Source organism: Cyrtonyx montezumae, unplaced genomic scaffold, assembly GCF_038088225.1.
Source record: "Cyrtonyx montezumae isolate F1298 unplaced genomic scaffold, pur_monq_1.0 scaffold_10, whole genome shotgun sequence".
In the NCBI taxonomy this organism is placed as follows: domain Eukaryota; kingdom Metazoa; phylum Chordata; class Aves; order Galliformes; family Odontophoridae; genus Cyrtonyx; species Cyrtonyx montezumae.
The window spans coordinates 2,724,686-2,742,997 of record NW_027071826.1 but is presented as its reverse complement, the minus strand read 5'-3'; positions in this window follow the sequence as shown (position 1 = coordinate 2,742,997).

Here is an 18,312-nt window from a genome sequence, read left to right as displayed (position 1 = left end):
ACAAATGAGAACCTAGGCATCTAAAGCTGAATTTTCATTTCCATAACTGTGCAAAGCATCAAAGGCAGGTAAATATGTTCAGGTGTCCTTAAGGATCGTGCAGACCTGCCACACCTCAACAGAATCCTTAGGAAGTACCTCTCTTCTCATGAGCACAACATACTCCTACTCTCAGAAATGCAACATAATACCCACGATTTCTGATTTGCATTTATTGCAGAACAGAGTCAGCAATAAATATTTCAGGACCTCCTTTCACACTTTTTACAGTCAAGAAAGCTCCTATGAAACAATGGGAACAGCCTGGAGGGTGACAGCGTAGTTCACAAACTAGAAAACTTGTATGGAGACCAGGATGTTCCCTACATGTTTACAAGCTGCATGTTTCATAAATGGTCTTTTCCACAGCTCTGATTTCTTTTTGACCCAGAACTGACCCCTAAGCTTCATCAGGTGGAAATTCAGACCACTACATCACCTGCATGGATGACTTGACACGATGAGCCATGTAACAAGCAGATTTTTATTAATACAAATAGAACTTAGAGCACAATCTGTCAGCTATGCAGTTTGATAATGATTCTGACTTCGCAAAGAACTCATTATTTTTTTTTCCCCTAAAACATTTCCTGGCAGTAAATCTCACACAGCCAGCATCTGGCAGCTAGGAAAAATAAGTTGTTTTTCAAGGGGTTTACTGGAGTTCCTCTGTCTTCATTATGTTTATCTGAAACAGTCATAGCCTCCTGACTTTATAAATAAATGTCCATGGAAATGGCAAGAGATTCAAGATGCTGATGATACAAGTGAGAGAGGAAAGAACAATACCTTTTTTTCCCTGGAGAATACTCTTCAGTCTCCGATTTTACACTTCAAGAATTGAAACTTCTGTCCCTTTCTATTCTCCCTTTTGCCTTCTCCTCGACCTCCATTCCCAGAGTAAAAAGTAACTTCTTGCAAGAGGATAAGCTGAAATGCGACCATGCAAAAGAGTCAAACAAAACATACCAACCCTTTGTCCCCAAATTTGGATTATAATATGACAAGTTCTATGTGAAAATCAGACTCATCTGAGGACAAGGGAGTATCATACTCGTTTCCTCACTGATACAGAGACAGGCCAGGAAACACAAACGTCCTGTGTCAGCCATACCAAGATGAGGTATGGAGGTCCCCAGGCCCCTCCAGCCACGTGTGGCCCTCACCCATCTCTTCTTTGACAAAAATATCTTTAAATTTTCAAAATCCTCAACTCCTTGCAGTCCTCTTCAGTCTATTTGTTTTTAAGTGGCTTCCTAAGAAGAATTGTGTGTTCGTATAGTATCTTACATAGGGTCTACTCAAAAAAATGTAGCTCACGTTGCCTAGTTGTATTAGCAATAGCGAGGCTAAAAAATACAGTACACTCTCTGTAAATATGTTGTTTTACAAATCACCCTCTGTAATGGATGATATTTTCTCTACCAACAACTATCACACAAGTTCTCCACTGCCTGTCCAGCTAGCCACGCTTATGTATCCTTTAAGAGTACATGCATCATTTACTTGTACCCCACCTCTGCTTTTTCCCCTTATATATATGTACATATAAAGGTAGATAGATAAGGAGGGGCTTCAACGTACCCTGTGTCTCAGATAAAGTGTGAGCCTTGCTTTATCAAACATATATAGTTTGTTTTATATATTTTTGTTAACTACAAACATTCCTTGCCTCTGAATCTGAGTATCAGTAGAGCCCATCAAGCTTACAGTCTGAACAATATGCCTGTTCCTCCACAAAAACAAAGATAATGTGCATACATAAAATTAAATCAAGAAAGGATTTCGGTGCTAATATACCTTTTACATGGAGATCCATTGCCAATAACTGTACTGTAAATGCAAATACTGAGCTTGTCCAGAAGATGGGTTTTATAGGCAAGCTCGCTGGAATAATGCTTATATCATGTTTTTTTCTTATACACTTGGCATAGGTTCTGTCTCCAAATTTCTTTTCAGCCATCTCATTGCAATGCTTATTATTTTTGAAACACATTAACAAGAACATTGAAAGGAAAGGTGAGCAAAGGACACAGTCAGCTACTGAACTGTGCAATAAGGAAGTGATCAATCCAGATTTGGCCCATTTAATTTTCAGTCAACATAATGAGTGCATTTGTTTTGCTGTTCTTTTAAGCTTTGTTGTCAAGGATACAGCGATATTCTCTACATCAGAAGATGAATTTGCTATGAAGAACTACTTTTCACTGGCATTTACTCAATCAAACTTGACATGAAGGCAGCATCTGTCCAATAATTTTTTACTTAAGTAAAGTCATTAGTTATGATATCCAGCTCAACAACAGGAAACATAAATCTTTCTGAAAGCCAGCTGAAGTGGCATTGAATTCTTATTTTTTATCTGAGATATGTCAGAAGGATGGACTCTATAGTGGTCATGGATTGACATATTCTCTTATGACAGAGGTGATTGGTTCAAACAAGGTACAGACAATGAGAGAGAATTAATGTGACAATCTCTATGCACAAGACCACCATAACTGTGGCTACAGAAGCAGGTGGGAAGGCTGCATCCAGCCCACACGCACCATCTCCATCATGCAGGCTTGGTATTCAAATCCAAACGCTCCTCTTCCATCAGCAACACCCAATAATGAGATACATTACATGCTGCATCTTCCCAAATTGATGCATATTATTGTGAGCTGCTTCTGCTTAGAAAACAAACAATCTCATCTATGAGCCCAATATACTAAACAGGCATCTATTAGCTAAGCACACAGCAGAGCTATAATCTTTCCATCATTCACTGATCACTTGTTTGAAAATGAAAATATTAGCTGCTCACTCCTTGCTCTCTTTTGAAACTTGGATTGTGATCTAAGATGATGTCTGATGGCAAGCAGGCAGCTCAGGCAGTGCTTAATCCTCCTGCTGCAATGGGAGATGGCACAGAGAGGTGATACAGACTCAGGATCTTTTTTTACTGGCCACAACACGGTTTGAGGGGCAGTCTCAAATTTCCACACCAGGAATGACTGAAATCTTTTCATTCTCAAGTGGTTCAGAAAAGCGTGGACAGTAGAATGTATCAAAAATCTTATCTTGCTAGCCAAACCTCCTTGTTTTTTTTCAATAGACTTATCAAAGCAGACTCAAGGAATCTGTATTATATCTGGAGTGAAGTGGCAAATACTGTCTCGGAGAAATTCTACCTTGAAAACTAATTAAACAGGCTTAGATAGAAGCTCTTTCATGTGGGCTGGAAATTAATTGAAAGGCAGCATGCAAAAGGTAATGATGAATATTAATGCACCGAATTGGTGGCCATATCTAGTAGGGTGAGATCTTTATCACGGTGGGCAAGGAAATATTACAAAAAGAGGTTAAAACCTATGTGATTTCAATTAAGAAAAAAATTAGGTTAATACACACCTGGCTTGGAGATGAACACACTCAACAGAAATGTGATCTTTTCAAGTAAAAAGGGCTATAGTTACCATGAGCAGCCAGGGCACAGCAGTAGATGATCAGTCAGTACACCAACTGCCCCTCGAGGTCTCTCCTTCACGTGTGTCGATATGGAGCTCACACAGATGAGGACAGAGCTGGTGAGAAGGACTTGGGCAAGGTCCTGTGCAACCCGTGGGTGCCACGTCCACCCTGCAACTGTGCCAATGCCTGACAAACCTTCAGTCAGCAAATGGAGATGCAACACACTGCAGAGGGTTGGAGCTGCTGCTGCTTCTCCTCGTTTGACTTTTCTTTCAGTGTGACGCACCTGGATTCAAAAGGAAAAATGATTAACGTGCATGCAAATATGTGTTCTACATGACAGTTGCTATAGTCAGTACATAGCTCAAAGTTTTTATCTCGGTTATTTACGTCCTTATTGTCCCATCCACTATGTAAATTTCCTTTGAATGAATGACAGGACATTCATAAATTGTGGTATGAAGTTCCATTTTACTATTCTGCATTAGAAACCCACAGGTCAGTGCACACAAGAACAGAAACATTCATCCCTCAGAGATAACTATGTAAAACAGTTGAAAATCAAAGCCTGGAGGATCTGGAGGGTACACAAACATTTTATTTCTATAAGACAGATGATAACAAAATTCCACTGTAAATCTGTTTGGCTTTTTTATGGGTAATCTCAGGTCTGCATTCAGCAGCCCAAAACCTTAGTATTTGTCATGGTATGGTCCATACCATGGTGTCCAGGCGATGCTGACCACAGAAAGAAGGACCCAAGGAGCACAAAATCCAATCCCATCCAGAAATCTTCCTAGATCAGTCAAGGAAAAAGTGCTAGACCTTACTCATACAGCTGAGGTCAGGCATTTGATGGAAGATTATAATGTGCTAGCTCTGCTTGAAAACAGGAATGCTATTTCTCAGGGAAAAAAAAAAAAAAAAAAAAAAAAAGGAGGAAGGAAAGGGGAAGAGAGGATTGCCATTTCTCTTTCTCTGAGCTCAAAGAATACTTAGGTCTTCTGGAAGTCCTTACCCAGCATGACCCAGGTTCTCAGCCACAAGGTGGAAACCCAGCTGCACATTCCTTTAATCTGCAGAAAACCAACCCTGAAGGTGATGAAGGAGGAGTGTGAACCATTTGCCCAGCTCAATAAGCACAGCCCATGCAGCCTCACTGCTGAGAGTTTTTTGCTGGATTGTGCACTTGAAAATCTGTCATTTTACATACCTCCATTTGCTAATTACCCACATAACGGTATTTCAGCCTGCTTTGGCACACCTCTGGCATTTAATGTCTTCAAATATTGACAGATGGATTGTTGTCTCCTGTTACTCGGTGAAAGCTGGGAGCATAATGCTAAGCTGATTAAAAGAAACGGGATCACCAGCTAAATCCATTTCTTCTTCTCTTCTTAATGTGGAAGCACCTTCACATTGCTTAAGGGATATATTTTTGTAAAAGATCTGGCTCCTAAACTAGCAGTACAAACACTGCCTGGAAAAAGAATATTTCACTCTCCTCATCCTGCTGTGTAAAAAGAGCAGATTTTTGTCTCACCTTGCAAAAGAAAGAGTCAATTCTGTTCTTACACTGGAAAAAAAAAGAATGAATAATAGACAAACCCGCTACTTAAAAGCGAAACTGTTTAGTGCCTCAGGGTCCAAACTTACAGCAAACCACGTTTTCCAAACCAGTCCCTCTGCCCTGGCTGTCTATTGATCTGAACAAACCAAAGGGAAGCGTCGGCACAGAGAAAGAAAGTGGTTCTTTGAACTCTGTCCAGTTGGGGAGCACAGCCTCTGTGACACTGTACCTTGCTCACTGGGCCAGATCAAGAGCCCAGGAGGACACTTCTGGGTTTTTGGAAGCCTTTGTTGTTATACCTCAGAAAATGCTGGCTGGTGGTGGGACTGTAAGCCCTGAAGTGCCACTGAAGCGCTGCTGTGAGCAAACACACTTTTGCAAGGCTCTGCCCCAGAGGGCAGCGGGCATGGCCCCGAGCTCCCACAGCTCAGGGAGCACTGGGACACTGCTCTGACATAGGGTTTGGGTCGTGCTGCATGGGGTCAGCAGTTGGACTCAACGATCTTCGTGAATCCCTTCCAACTTGGGATATTCTCTGTTTTCAATGCAAATGCATCTTAAACTAGAAATTTACATCTGTTGATCCCTGCGGTGCTTATTAGGCCCAAAGGACTGAGGTTGGCAAGTGCTGGTGTCCAACCTCACCTTAACTCTGTGAGCGGATGCAGACCAATGAACACAACCTTCTCATGGGCACGGGCATCAGTACATTCCTAACTGCTCACAAGGTTGCTCAGCTGCTAATTGACCTAATAAAAATTAGCAAATTGAAATTTCCACTTTTTTTCTTTTAACTGGAAGCTCACAGAGTGCAGCTAAATGAAGATAGAAAACAAGTCAAGGGAAACCAAAATTAACATCAGTCTTCTAAGAAGATACTCGCATGAATATGTATGATACGTTACATGTTTGACTGATGAATGACCCATAACTCATCAGAAGCAACAGCTCACACTGAGTAATGGAGGTTCCTCTTTCGAGATGAAGCATTAGTCACTTAAATGCCTTTCACAATGCACTAAAAAAGATGCTGTGACTATTGACTTAACTACTGTGTTGTTTTTTTGGGTTTTTTTTTATTAGAAATTATAAAAAAATCATTCTCAATTGAAATATGGTGTCCTGTTGGTTAAAATAAATACCACAAAGTCCATTTCCCTGCATCTATGGCTTTGCTGACACCACTCTGTCAACAGCTGGCAGTTATCAGTTCAAAGGGTCTCACTCTCCATTGACAAGGACAGAGATCAGAACAGAGAAGGGTCCCAGTTGTGGGGAGAGCTGAAGAATGGTCTCAGCCAAAGGAACTTGAGTACTCTCAGCCTGAGCCTCTGTGACACTGCTACAACCTACCTAATGCCCCAAGTGATACAGCTTTGGTGAGTCAGATGGTCTGGATGCTTATGGACACAAAGATGAATGAGGAACAGCATCACTACTCATTTTTAGGCTTTTAGGAAGTGGCATCCTTTTCTGCCCATAAACAACCACACAAAAGTTTTGTCTTTCTGCTGTGGCGGAGCTAATAGCAGCAAAATGAGAACAGCACTGGTCACGCTGAGCATCTCTGTAAAACAGCAGCCTGGGTCAGGCAGCTAATAGAGCAGATGGTTCAGCGCTGGTAACTGGCCAAATGCACATTTGTTTTTTCAGATCAAGAAGTATGTAGGAATCTTGTCCACGCAAAAACTTAAATGCAATGTGCTGCACTTCCAGTGCTTGCTCTGCAAAGTGATGACTCTGTTCCACACAGTTTTCCTAAACAATTCAAGTTTTGGCAATTTCATTTGTCTACCTTTCTCTTTGCGCATTAACTTTAGACAAAGAAATCCATGCCATCGTGTCTCTCTACCATTCACCACTACCAGTGGTCGAAGGTTTCACACTGCTTGTGGGCTGTCAGAGCAGGAGGAGAACAGGCAGGGAGCAGGGCTGTCTCCTGTCTTCACTACACTCTGTGCTTCTGGGCTCACAGCTGGAGAACTGTGGGTCTTAGTGATGACTTTTTGGATGTAGCAGCTGGCAATGCCCGAGCATGGGATGGGATAGGGAGAAAGAAAGGCTTGGAGCAGGAAGGTTTGGAGCCATCTGAGCCACTCTGGACATATGCCAGCAGCTCCAGGGTCTCCCCTGCATGCAGAAACAACACAGAGAAGGAGCCATGTCAATTTTACACCCAGCCTTCTCAAATACTCCCAAAGCCTTCCCCTCTGAACCATTAGGCTAAAAGATAAAAAAAAAAGGCAGTGTCTCAGCTACCACACGTCAAGTAAAATTGACTCTGTAAAGGTAATTTTGCTAAGGAATTCACCCAAAATTGGGGAAAATGTCGTTTGAGTGCAGCTAGTCTACTCAGGTTTGCAAAGCAGAGCTGGAAAACCAAGTGCTTAATGGTTTGTGCTGCATTGTACTGCATTTGCTATTTGATGGTCTGGTAACACTTTAATAGTCTTGAATGAGCATTTAATTTAGATTTAATAGGGCAGCTTCTCAGTTGTAATTAAATATCAATTGATTGTTAAAAGAGCACTTACCAGATTTAATATATAAGAGATAAACCTGGTTTGCTGTATAATTAACTCAGAACACAAAAATAAAAGTGCAATTAAATTTCTAAAGCACAGAACTTGTATAAAAAGTTTAGCAAGTTGGTGGACATGAGAGGAATTAAACAAAAATGATGTTAAATATTATGCTTAATAAGGATACTAAGATCTATTAATTACCTTGGTTAACTATTGATGGTTTTGACCTTTGATGTAGAGAATCCTTTGAGATGGAAATCGAACAGTGAAAGTGACTGTTCCCACTAGGCATGCATGGTACCAAGAGACAATTTTCTTCAAACAGGAATAGAAAAAATGTCATGCATCAGATGTAATTTTAATGGGCTTTGCAGCACGAACAGTTAGTGTTTGTCTTACCCGTACTTAAAAAATTCAACCTTTAAAATATACAGCTTCACCATAATTTACAGATAGGTACTTAAACTGCCACTCCATACCCCACAACTATGATCCAGCTATTACTCCTGGAGATTTTCTAATGGGGTCATTCTCTTAAAAATGGAACAATGGAAAGAGTCGGGCAGAGCGATGTTACTATTAGCCACGAAGAGCTGTCCATGTGCAGAGCAGTAACCCCACATCAGAACCTATCCCATCCAACCTGCTACAAGAAGACAGAAACATAAATGATCCAAGCATCATAGGAATAATCTCAAAGCATGCTCCCGTGACTGGCTGTGCTCTTATATGATATTTCATTGATGAAGCCCTTTGATACTGAATTATTTTCTCCCTACCAGACATCACTGAGACTCTCTTCACAACCCTGCTGCCCACACACAGTGTGTCTGCAATGTGCCTTCCTGCACCAGCATATGCAGCATGCTAGAAGCAAACAACACAGAAGAACACAAACAATTTTGTTCTGTCCAGCCCGCTGCCTTCTAAGTGTCTTCAAACATTTTGCTTCTACCTAAGCTCATGGAGACAATGTTTACTTCAACAGATGCCATTTCAAATGGTGCAGTTGTTATCCCATTTTGAGATGCTAGCCATGAGACCCTGTTGGTGTGCATCTCAGCACCTGGTTGCTCACCACGTGTCTGCAGAGGAATAGGGACAAGGGGTACCTGGAACCTCCTCCTGGCTCCCCATGACATAAAGAGATGGAGCTTGCTTCTGCAGCTGAGCCACACTCAAAGCTACCCCATCTCAGGAAGGCAAATCCCTCAGGTGCAGGTTTGGCTGCATTGAAAACCATCTTTTTTTTTTTCTTTCTTTCTTTCTTTTTTTATTACTATTTCATTTTCCTTGATATTACCTGTCAAAACCACTCTAGGTATGTGACAAATAAAAAGTATAACCAAGATTGATTTTTTAGTCAACTCTTTCCCAGAAATGCCCAAGAAGGGTGTGTTTTATGCTATTAAAAGAGAATTGCTATTAACATAGAATTGCTAGGAGCAGGGGAGTCTTTTAGGATGCCAGTACATTGTGCAGAGGATGGCAGAAACGGGAAGAAAACTGAGGTGGGTGCTCAGGGCTCTGTGATGGGCATCCAGAAGGCAGTAGTGATGGCTCCTGTCACAGCTCCCAGGGCTGGGAATCTGGGGAGCAGCTGGGACTTCCTTTTAATTCCCAGTTTTCCACTGAACACGGGAGAAGTGCAGGTTAAAGCATTTAACCTAGGGAAAGGATTGCTGAGCAGCACTCAGCACAGTGAGGACAACACCTCGTTCATGCTGCATGCTTTTGGTCAGACTGCCTCTCGATGAATCCAGACAGAATCAAAGTGGAAGACAATGAGTTTTCTCATGGCCACTATACCCAGGTTGCAGATTTTTTCTCTTATTCCTGCTGTGGCAGCAGAACAGGCCACGCTTACAGCACGTGGGAGCCAGCTTGGCAGACATGGAGGGGAACAAACTTACATGCAGGCTGGTGTCTTCTGTCAGAGCATGAAAAGGCTGCAAGCAAGGAGCTGGGAAGCAAATATTACTGCCTAAAAGATGGTGGCACATTTCAGAACATGGTAAAAATAATGGATCAGATTCACTGCTGCTATCAGAAGCTCTTGGTTTTCCACATCCTTGCTTTCCCAGTGCAGGAGGTGATTTCTGGGTGATGTTCTGAGCTTCCAAAGCCTGAGATGTGCTAAAACATCACAGTATGTGGGCTCTGAATGTAGTCTTGCACAGAGACTCTACACTGAACCCCTGGAATCTGCCCCAGTACAAATACACAAAAAATCTTCATAAAGGGCAAAAACATCCTACAGTATTCTCAAAATAGATAAAGAATGGAGAAAACTCCCCCTCAATAGTTAGTGAAAAAAACCTGACCACTCAGTCCTGAAATTCCACTAACTGATGTGAGGACAGCTCTGCTCACCTGGACAAGCTTTTTGTCCTAAGCTGCTTCTAGCCTCAAATGCAAAACTGCAATGAAGCAAAGCACTCAATTGGCATTAATTTAGTACAACAGCAAGTAATATGCTTGGGTGGTTTATATTTGATTTTAGGTCTAATACTGGTAGAAAATGAGCACCCATCTTCTGTAACTCACAGGACAAGAAAAATTTACCAATATGTAGATGTTACTTTCACATAGTTCAAAACCAGCAAACCTTAAAGGCTTTGCAGTTGAGCACCAAGCTGATCCAGCTCCCCTGAGAGTTAATGCAAAATCTCCCCTGGACTTTTACAGGCATTAGAGCAGACCCCTCCACTGACTTTATAATCTACAAAGGGAAAATAATTGGTATTTCCAGAAAATTGGCTCAGCATTATTTTAACACTATAAATGTTTCTGCTTGGAAGCTGAACAAATGGCATGTTTTCCTCCCAGTTCAATGATAAAGCAATTCCCATCATAAATAAATTGTTAAAATGTTTTTTGGAGAAGGTCCCAACCCTGAAAGATGCATTTGCTAGAGATAGCTCTGAAGTGACTTTCTCATTTCAGAGCACCTCAATTCCACCCAAGTGGTAATTGCTGATATTGTTACTTTCTATGAGGCAGTATTTCTCTTTCTCCTTCCTTTCCTCCTGCCAAAAGCCATCCCACTCCTGTCTTTACAGCTAATTTCCCTCAGCACCCCTTTTATTATAGTGAGGAAGTAATTAAAAACAAACATTTCTAGCATTAGCACAACATCAAGGATATCGATCAAGAATACAGCATCAAGAACTTCCAAAGCTACTGTTGCTCTTGTGACTTACACAGAGCTACTTCTCCCCAGCAACCAGGCATGGGCAGAGGCAGTGCCACAGCCCAGTGACCCCAGAGCAGTATGAGGTGCAGCACAGCCCCTTCCTCCTGATAAGAGCTTATTCCTTCGAATGGATCAGCTGGACTGAAATGACAGTGAGAGCAGACTGATGGAAGACTCGGTTCTCAGATGGCATGCAGATATGGAGCCACTCTGCCTTCACAGTGAATGTGTTCTAGTTTCTTCTTTTTTTCTTTTTTCTTTTTTCTTTTTCTTTTTTCTTTTTTCTTTTTTCTTTTTTCTTTTTTCTTTTTTCTTTTTTCTTTTTTCTTTTTTCTTTTTTCTTTTTTCTTTTTTCTTTTTTTCTTTTTTCTTTATTCTTTTTTTCTTTTCACCAGTTTCGCTTATTGTATTTCTTTTTCTAAACTGAGGCATCACGACGTCCAGGAGAACTGTTGTTGTTCATACTCAGGGAAAACCCTCACCCCTCACCGCCCCTCAACCAACAATTTCCTGTGAAAATGGGTTATTGACTTACCTGAAAACCTGCCTTTTGGTGCAGCAACACATCCTTGCTGAAGTATTACCTCGAACTGGTGGCATTTTCCCTCCCTTAGAGAAGTTTTGAAGCACTCATGTGCAGTGAAGACAAAGCAGTTGGGATGGAGGCTCCTGCTGCTGTGCCTTTCCTCCCTCACCTTCTCTTCATGCAAAGCCCTGGAAGGCTGGGAAGGTGGGGACCATGTATGCCATGCCAGGGGCTCTCCTCTAACAAGTGCTTTCATTAGCATTCACTTTTCATCAGCAGAAACCAAGCTCCTTTTATTTCTTTCTCTTGTAGGAAGAACAAACAAAAGCTTTATTATTCTCTGCATTGTCTGCAGAAGTCAGACAACTCTTTGGCTTCGATGAAGATCAAATATTAATGCTGTACTCCAAGTAGGATTTTTGAAGTTATCAGCAGCTCACATTGTTGAAAACAGTGGCAAGAAAGAACTCTTCTCAGAAAAGTCCTTTAAAGTGTGCGACGCTCGCAGATGAAAAACAGTAGGTTGTTGAATGCAATTTTTGAAGAAATTGAGTGAAGCTCCGGTAGGTCAGGCAGAATTCCATGCCAATAACAAGCATGGAAGGCAGTGAAGCAGGGATTTGTTTACAGATAGGGAACTTCAGAAATGAGCAGGGAGGGGAGGCAGCAGAGTGCCTGCCCCTGGGGCATGCTGGCTGCAAGGCTCACATCCACAGCCTTACAGTAAATAACAGCCTGGGCCAGAGCAGAGCTGCCTGCTGGCATTACTCCTACAGCAACTGCCCCCAGTGGAAGAATATGGCTTAATGGTTTCAGTGAGCAGGAGAAGGTGGAGATGTCTGATTGCCTAAATTAAAAACAATAGTAATAATAAAAATTCTAACTGGGCTTTTTTACTGATGTAAAGATTTGGGCACGTCAGGAGCATCCTTCTGATTTTCCAGGAGCTCAAACACTCAGAATCGTTTCCACGCCAGAACTGGAGGTAGCACCGTCACTCCAGTGTCACCACTCCATCTCCCCCTCATCCTGCTCATGTCAGATGCTGAAAACACTTAAGAAATATTAACAAAGGTGCTTAAAACCCAAGAATGACCCATCCTGGGTCAGACCCAAGGTCTTTCTGGGCTCCCTAAGTGCAGCTGTGCCCACCTCAGCTTCTGCCAGGGAGATCTGCAGAGCAGGAGCTGTGACAAGCACATGGCCTGCTCAGAAGATATGAGTTTCCCTGCAGAACTGGGAATAATAAAAACTTGGAAAACTCTTTGGAAAACAGTGTTATAATTTACAAAAATGTATCCTCAAATCTTTCAAGAAGGGACCATAAAATATATGCCTTCCCTTTGAAAGCTAGACCCCTAGATGTATTCTGTTCCCAAAGAGGACCACTTTCATTAGGTTGGCTGCTAATTAAGGGGTTTTTTTTCACTTTGCTGATCTACAAACCAATTTCTTACTCCCACTGTTTTCACTGCACATCACAGAGAAACCAGAACGCATTCTTTCACAGTCCTTCAGAATCCCTTACAGCTCTGCAACATCCGAGATCACAGGGAAATAAAGCAAGAACAAAGTTACAGTGAATGTAAATATTAGAGAGAGACCGTGCTTCATCTTTGTCCTGAAGCTCTGGAGAGCAGAGCCATGGACATACTGCTCTCAATCGTCAGGACCCTGCAACTGCACACACCTGCATGGCAATTACCTGCGTGCTGCACTGCATCACCGCACTCACGCTGACGAGGGAGACACACTGCACTCATTCTAATTCTTCTCCTGTTGTCTCCAAAAAGTCACCATAAAAATGTGATGAAATGTGTGTTGGTAGGGAGCAGCAAAGGGACATCTGATGGCATTAACCCTTTATCAGCCACTCTGCCATGATTTTATGGACAGGCAATCTGCACTCTGTATTCCACTGATTTATTCTGTTGCAATGGCGCGTTTGGTGCAGCGGAACTACAGCTATAGTGAACTGAAGAGCAAATTAATTGCTTGGGTTTTATTTTAAAGCAACACTGATGCCTTTGGGATGACTTAGATGCTCTTCTTTGCCATCAGCTCACTGTATTTGGGCTTAGCCTTTTTCAGCCCATGTGATATTACACGAGCCTTTAAATGCTTGATGTGTTTTCGCAGCGTGGGATCTTTCATTGTGCCATGGACACTGGAGCACCCAGTCATCTCCAGGCTGATGGAAATGTTAAGAGGAATCAGACAGGACAAGCACAGGACAGGACATGTCTCAGCCTCTGAGCACTGACAGCGCAGGCAGACTCTCAGTAAGAGAAACTGTCCCTGTGTCTTAGAGAAATAGTGAAATTAAGGGTCACTGTCAGAAAGGAATACAATTTGTGGAGAACATAGGTATTTATATTTCACAAAGTGATTCCTAAAACCCTGCTTTATCCCAGCGAGATGTCACTAACATAACACAGGCACCAAAGATATTCTGTTTCCCATGCCTGACATGCTGCCACTGACATCCTTGTCTGGCAGCTGTCCTTCAAAATAGCAAACGAGTCTGTTTCCAGATGGACACACACAGTGCACAGACTTCATCCAAGCTCAGAGAGCTGACCAGCCACAGCCCTGCCTGCAGCATCTCTAGAACTGCCCATTTCTAAGACATGCCCCATGCTGACAGCATCTTCCTGGGGGCTTCCCTACGCTTGCCATATATAGATGCCAGGTGACTTCTGCCTGTTAAAGTTGTTCCAGAGGACAAGCTCCCAAAAATGAGAAATGCAAATGGCACTCTGGCTGCCCCAAGCAAGCTGTGGCACTGGGATGGGAGCTGCAGGGGTTTTGTCTGCACCTTCCTGCTATGGAAAAGCTGGATCTGCATAGCTCCATTTCCAAATGAGCATTCACGTGCAGGTAAGCAATGGGAATGATGACCAACCTACACTTCCTCTGGTTATCCTTGTGATTTTAACATCAGCATTCCATCCTCCTGAAACAACCTGAATCCAGAGTCACCCCCAGCACACCGAGTCCCCCAAAATAACCTGTGTGTGATACAGGGACGGAGTGATAAGAGCCAAGCAGGAGCAAGCAGGGAGACACAAGGGGAGCAGCCACTATCTGAGGCACATTCCCTCTGGATCTGCAGGCTTTAAAGCAACTCTACATCCCTCTGCTAGTGCAACAACTCATTCCCTCCCAGAAAAACAGATTCAAATGTATAGATATAAAGGGATAGGGAAGCAGAAGGAACAGGAGAAGGACCAACCACAGATGCAGCCCAACAGCCATATCAAACATGTTCCTGTCTGCCAACTCTTCCACCATCCTGGTGCTACCATTAAGACAAAAATCTGGCCCTTAGCAGCATGGATGAGTGCATCAACGACCTTTAGATGACATTAATTTGTTGTGGCTTCTTAAAGTAGATTTCAATTATTACAGATTTTTAATACCACTGGGGAAAACACAGAAGCCCGTCAGCATTGGCTGATCTGAAATGTGATGTAATTATCATCCAGCCTTAGTAAAGGATTTTAAATTAAAGACAACTTGGTCTGTAAATACTTTGTGTCTAGATTATTGTTCTCTTTTTCTAATGGCTTTTGGCACAGGCCTTGTCAGTGGTTTATTGTACAACCCTTTGGCTGTGACAGTGTCTTCTATGAATAAATCATACACTTCACTAAGCACCAGGCAATGGCAAAATGCAACAGCAGATGAAATAAGCAATAAAGAACCATTACAGCTGCCTGTTCTCCTCTACAGGTTTACATCACCATCTGATTTAATTTCCTATTTGTAAAAGCACAGCTCGCTACAATGCCATTATGAAATAAAATCGTAAAATGTTCACACGGGCACGAATGAAAAGTGAGGCACCTGCTCAGTTATGAGGTATTTACTCCCTCAGCAGTGTTGTTCAGCATCTTATTTGTGTGCTTGGGCCAGAAAGACACTGGAAGATTTGAGGAGAATGAAATCCCTTGGGCAAGTTACTGCTACAACTGCAACGCACCAGACCCGTGTGTGTCCTGCAGCGTAGATCTTCTATTACCTGAGTGAAGCATGGCTGGCAATGAGAGGGCAAGAAGTAGGAGACATTTTCTTTCTGTTCTGGCTGCAAGGTGCCACTGAGTGTCTCTAGCTCTGGGGATGGACACACAATAATGGCTCCACGGCTGCAGAAAACCCTGGCCAGCTGGAGCTCCCTGCTCCCCCGGAGTGGGGCACTGCAGATCACAGACTCACAGAGTGGCTTGGGTTGGAAAGGACCTCGAAGTTCCAGTACCCTTGCTGTGGGCAGAGCTGCCCACCACTAAATCAAGCATCCGATCAGGATGCCCTGGGCCCCACCCAGCCTGGCGTTGAACAACTCCAGGGATGAGGCATCCGAAACCTTGCTATCCCTGGATGAGAAGAGCAACATCAGGGCTGTAATTCAACCCCATTTGTTTGTCCACTGCCTCTCCCATCCTCCCAGAATAACCCTCTCCTGATGTGTCAGCCCATGCAAGAGGTCATCCAGGTAACACTGAAGGCAAAGCCCTGGGAGAAAAAAACCCTCTGTGCCAGTGGTCATAGCTGTTCTGCAGTCTCCCTGTAGAAACATGGTGCTTTGCAGAATTGATTTGGCTCTCCGGCCATTTCTCTGTTTCTCTTCCTAACCATCCTTCATCAACACGAGTGGCTATAACTGTCCGGGTATTTTTGCTGACTGCATTTGTTTCAGCACAGCACTGAGCAGATGCACACTTATGGTGTGTCTCAGTCTGACACCACCGTAAGTGCATGATACTTTACCAAGCATAGACACAACTGAAATCTTCATCCATTTACTGAGACAGAGCTCTACACAACTCTCCAGTGTGAAAATACCAGCCACGACATCTAGTTGTGTTCTCCAAGGGAAAACAGTGGGGGTTATTATGAGAAAATGTGTCCTGAACCCAAACTTGGTGAGCCAAAGACACCGGCCTATAGCTGTGCATGCACAATACCTGCTCACCACCAGCTCATATGCAAGCAGAAACAAACACCAGGGCATGCCACAGAGACCTGGGGTTGTCATCTTCCCTGCTCCCAAAATAGCTCCTGCTATTGGCTGTAATTTATTCAAGCTAGGATCACTGCTCCCAGGCTCCTTTCCCTCCCCACAATGAAGGAGAGCATCCCCAAAGGAGCTTTGGATAGTACACATGGCTTTGCTAAGAAGACTGTGGATCTCATAGGGTTACTCAGTGTAAACAAGTCTCTGCCCCACATGTCAGCATGGTGCAGCCCACTGCACTCCTGGGTGGCTGCATTTCCATGGCCATGATGTCAGCTGTGGGATTTAGAGTGCCTTCCAGCAAAGCTCTGGGACAATATCTTTTCTCCACATACACATCACATCACGGGCTGGTCAGCAGATAAGTGTTTCTGCTGCCATTTAGTACCTAGCACTGCAGGGGCTGGCTGCTAACACCATTTCACTGGAACACTCTTAGTGAGATGACTATGTACAATTTCCAGAGAGACTCTGGACATAACTCCCATGTGAAGTCTCTGCAACAGTAAACTACATCTCTAACATTTGTCCAGGTGGGTATTTTCAGTTTACAGTTAACATACAAGCACTGACCTTTCAAAACAGAATTTTTATCTAGCAAAGCTGAGATAGGGACAAGCAAATGGAAAGCTTGTCTCTACATATTGATTTACATTTACCAGCAGCTTCTGTTGAGCTCCTGGAGATCCCTAGACCTTCAGCAGCTGTAAACAGGGCATTTGCACCTATGTCCCCTTCGGTGCAGCCCTGCCAGCCCTGCTCCACGTGCTCCCTGAGGTATTTACCTTATGTAAATACATCATAAAAAGTCTTTTGCCTTTTTTATACTGAATACTTAGGTCATAGAATCACGGAATCTTACAATCATTAAGGTTGTAAATGGTGTATCAGATCACCTAGTCCAACCCCAACCCATCGCTAATATCCAATCCAAACCTGCTCTGGCATGTCTCAAGACAAACAGCATCCATGCAGAAAAGTGTCCTGGCCCCTCCTGCAGCTAATGCAGATGCACTCGAGTGCCCTTTCACTTGACCAATGCTTTGTGCTTTTGTCCTTTTGCTTTTTCCTCTATGTCTGTAGTGCTCTCCTATGCCCTTTTCTTCCAAGCTCTAATTTACTTTTTACTTTCTGTACCATTCCTTTTTGCTCCGAGTCAATAAAAGAGCTCTTGGTTTAGCCACTCTGGTCTCTTACTGTCCTCTTATTGCTCCTCTGCATTGGGATGGATTGCACAAGAGCCCTTAATAGCATTTCTTAAGCAACTGCCAACTTTTGTGAACTCTTTCTTCATTTGGTCTTGTTCCCCAAAGGATCTTACCAGCCAGTTCCAAATTGGTTGGACTTTGTCCTGTTGAAGGTCATTGCTTTTGTTATTGGTTTTAAAAAGGTTTTGGGGGAACTTTTTTTTCCATTTTCTGCACTTTTTGTTCATCCACGGCCTTCTGAAGGATTCATGACCTCCTTATTTCCTGGGCAAGGTTACCTTCCACTGTCATGCCCTCAGTCAGCTCATCCTGCTGCTCAGGGTCAGAACTGGAAGATCCCATTTCCTTATCCATCTTAGGCAACCGAACATCAGCTCTAACACTTTTTCCAGATGGCTCACAGCCAGTTCACTAATAGCCAGGGCAAAACAGCACAGGAGCATCAGCCCATGGCCAGCCTGCTGGGTGCTTGGTACCACAGCCCAGGGCAGCTTTCAGAATTGTTCAGCACCTCCTCAGGTGTATGAGTGGGAAATTCATTCCTTTTAAAGTCAGCTCATTTTATTTGCATTGCTTCTATGTTGAACTTGTAGAATAAATAGTGGTTTTGTGGCTAAAGGGACAAAAGGGAGCAAGAAAATCCTTTTTTACCCCAACCATCTATAGCTTTAATCCCTTTTCTATTACACTAAAAAAAAATGAAGCATTCAAGGAGGAACAAAGCAGTGGAAGAACACTGTCAGATGGTGCAGAGCTGTGCTACTGCCCTGACAGA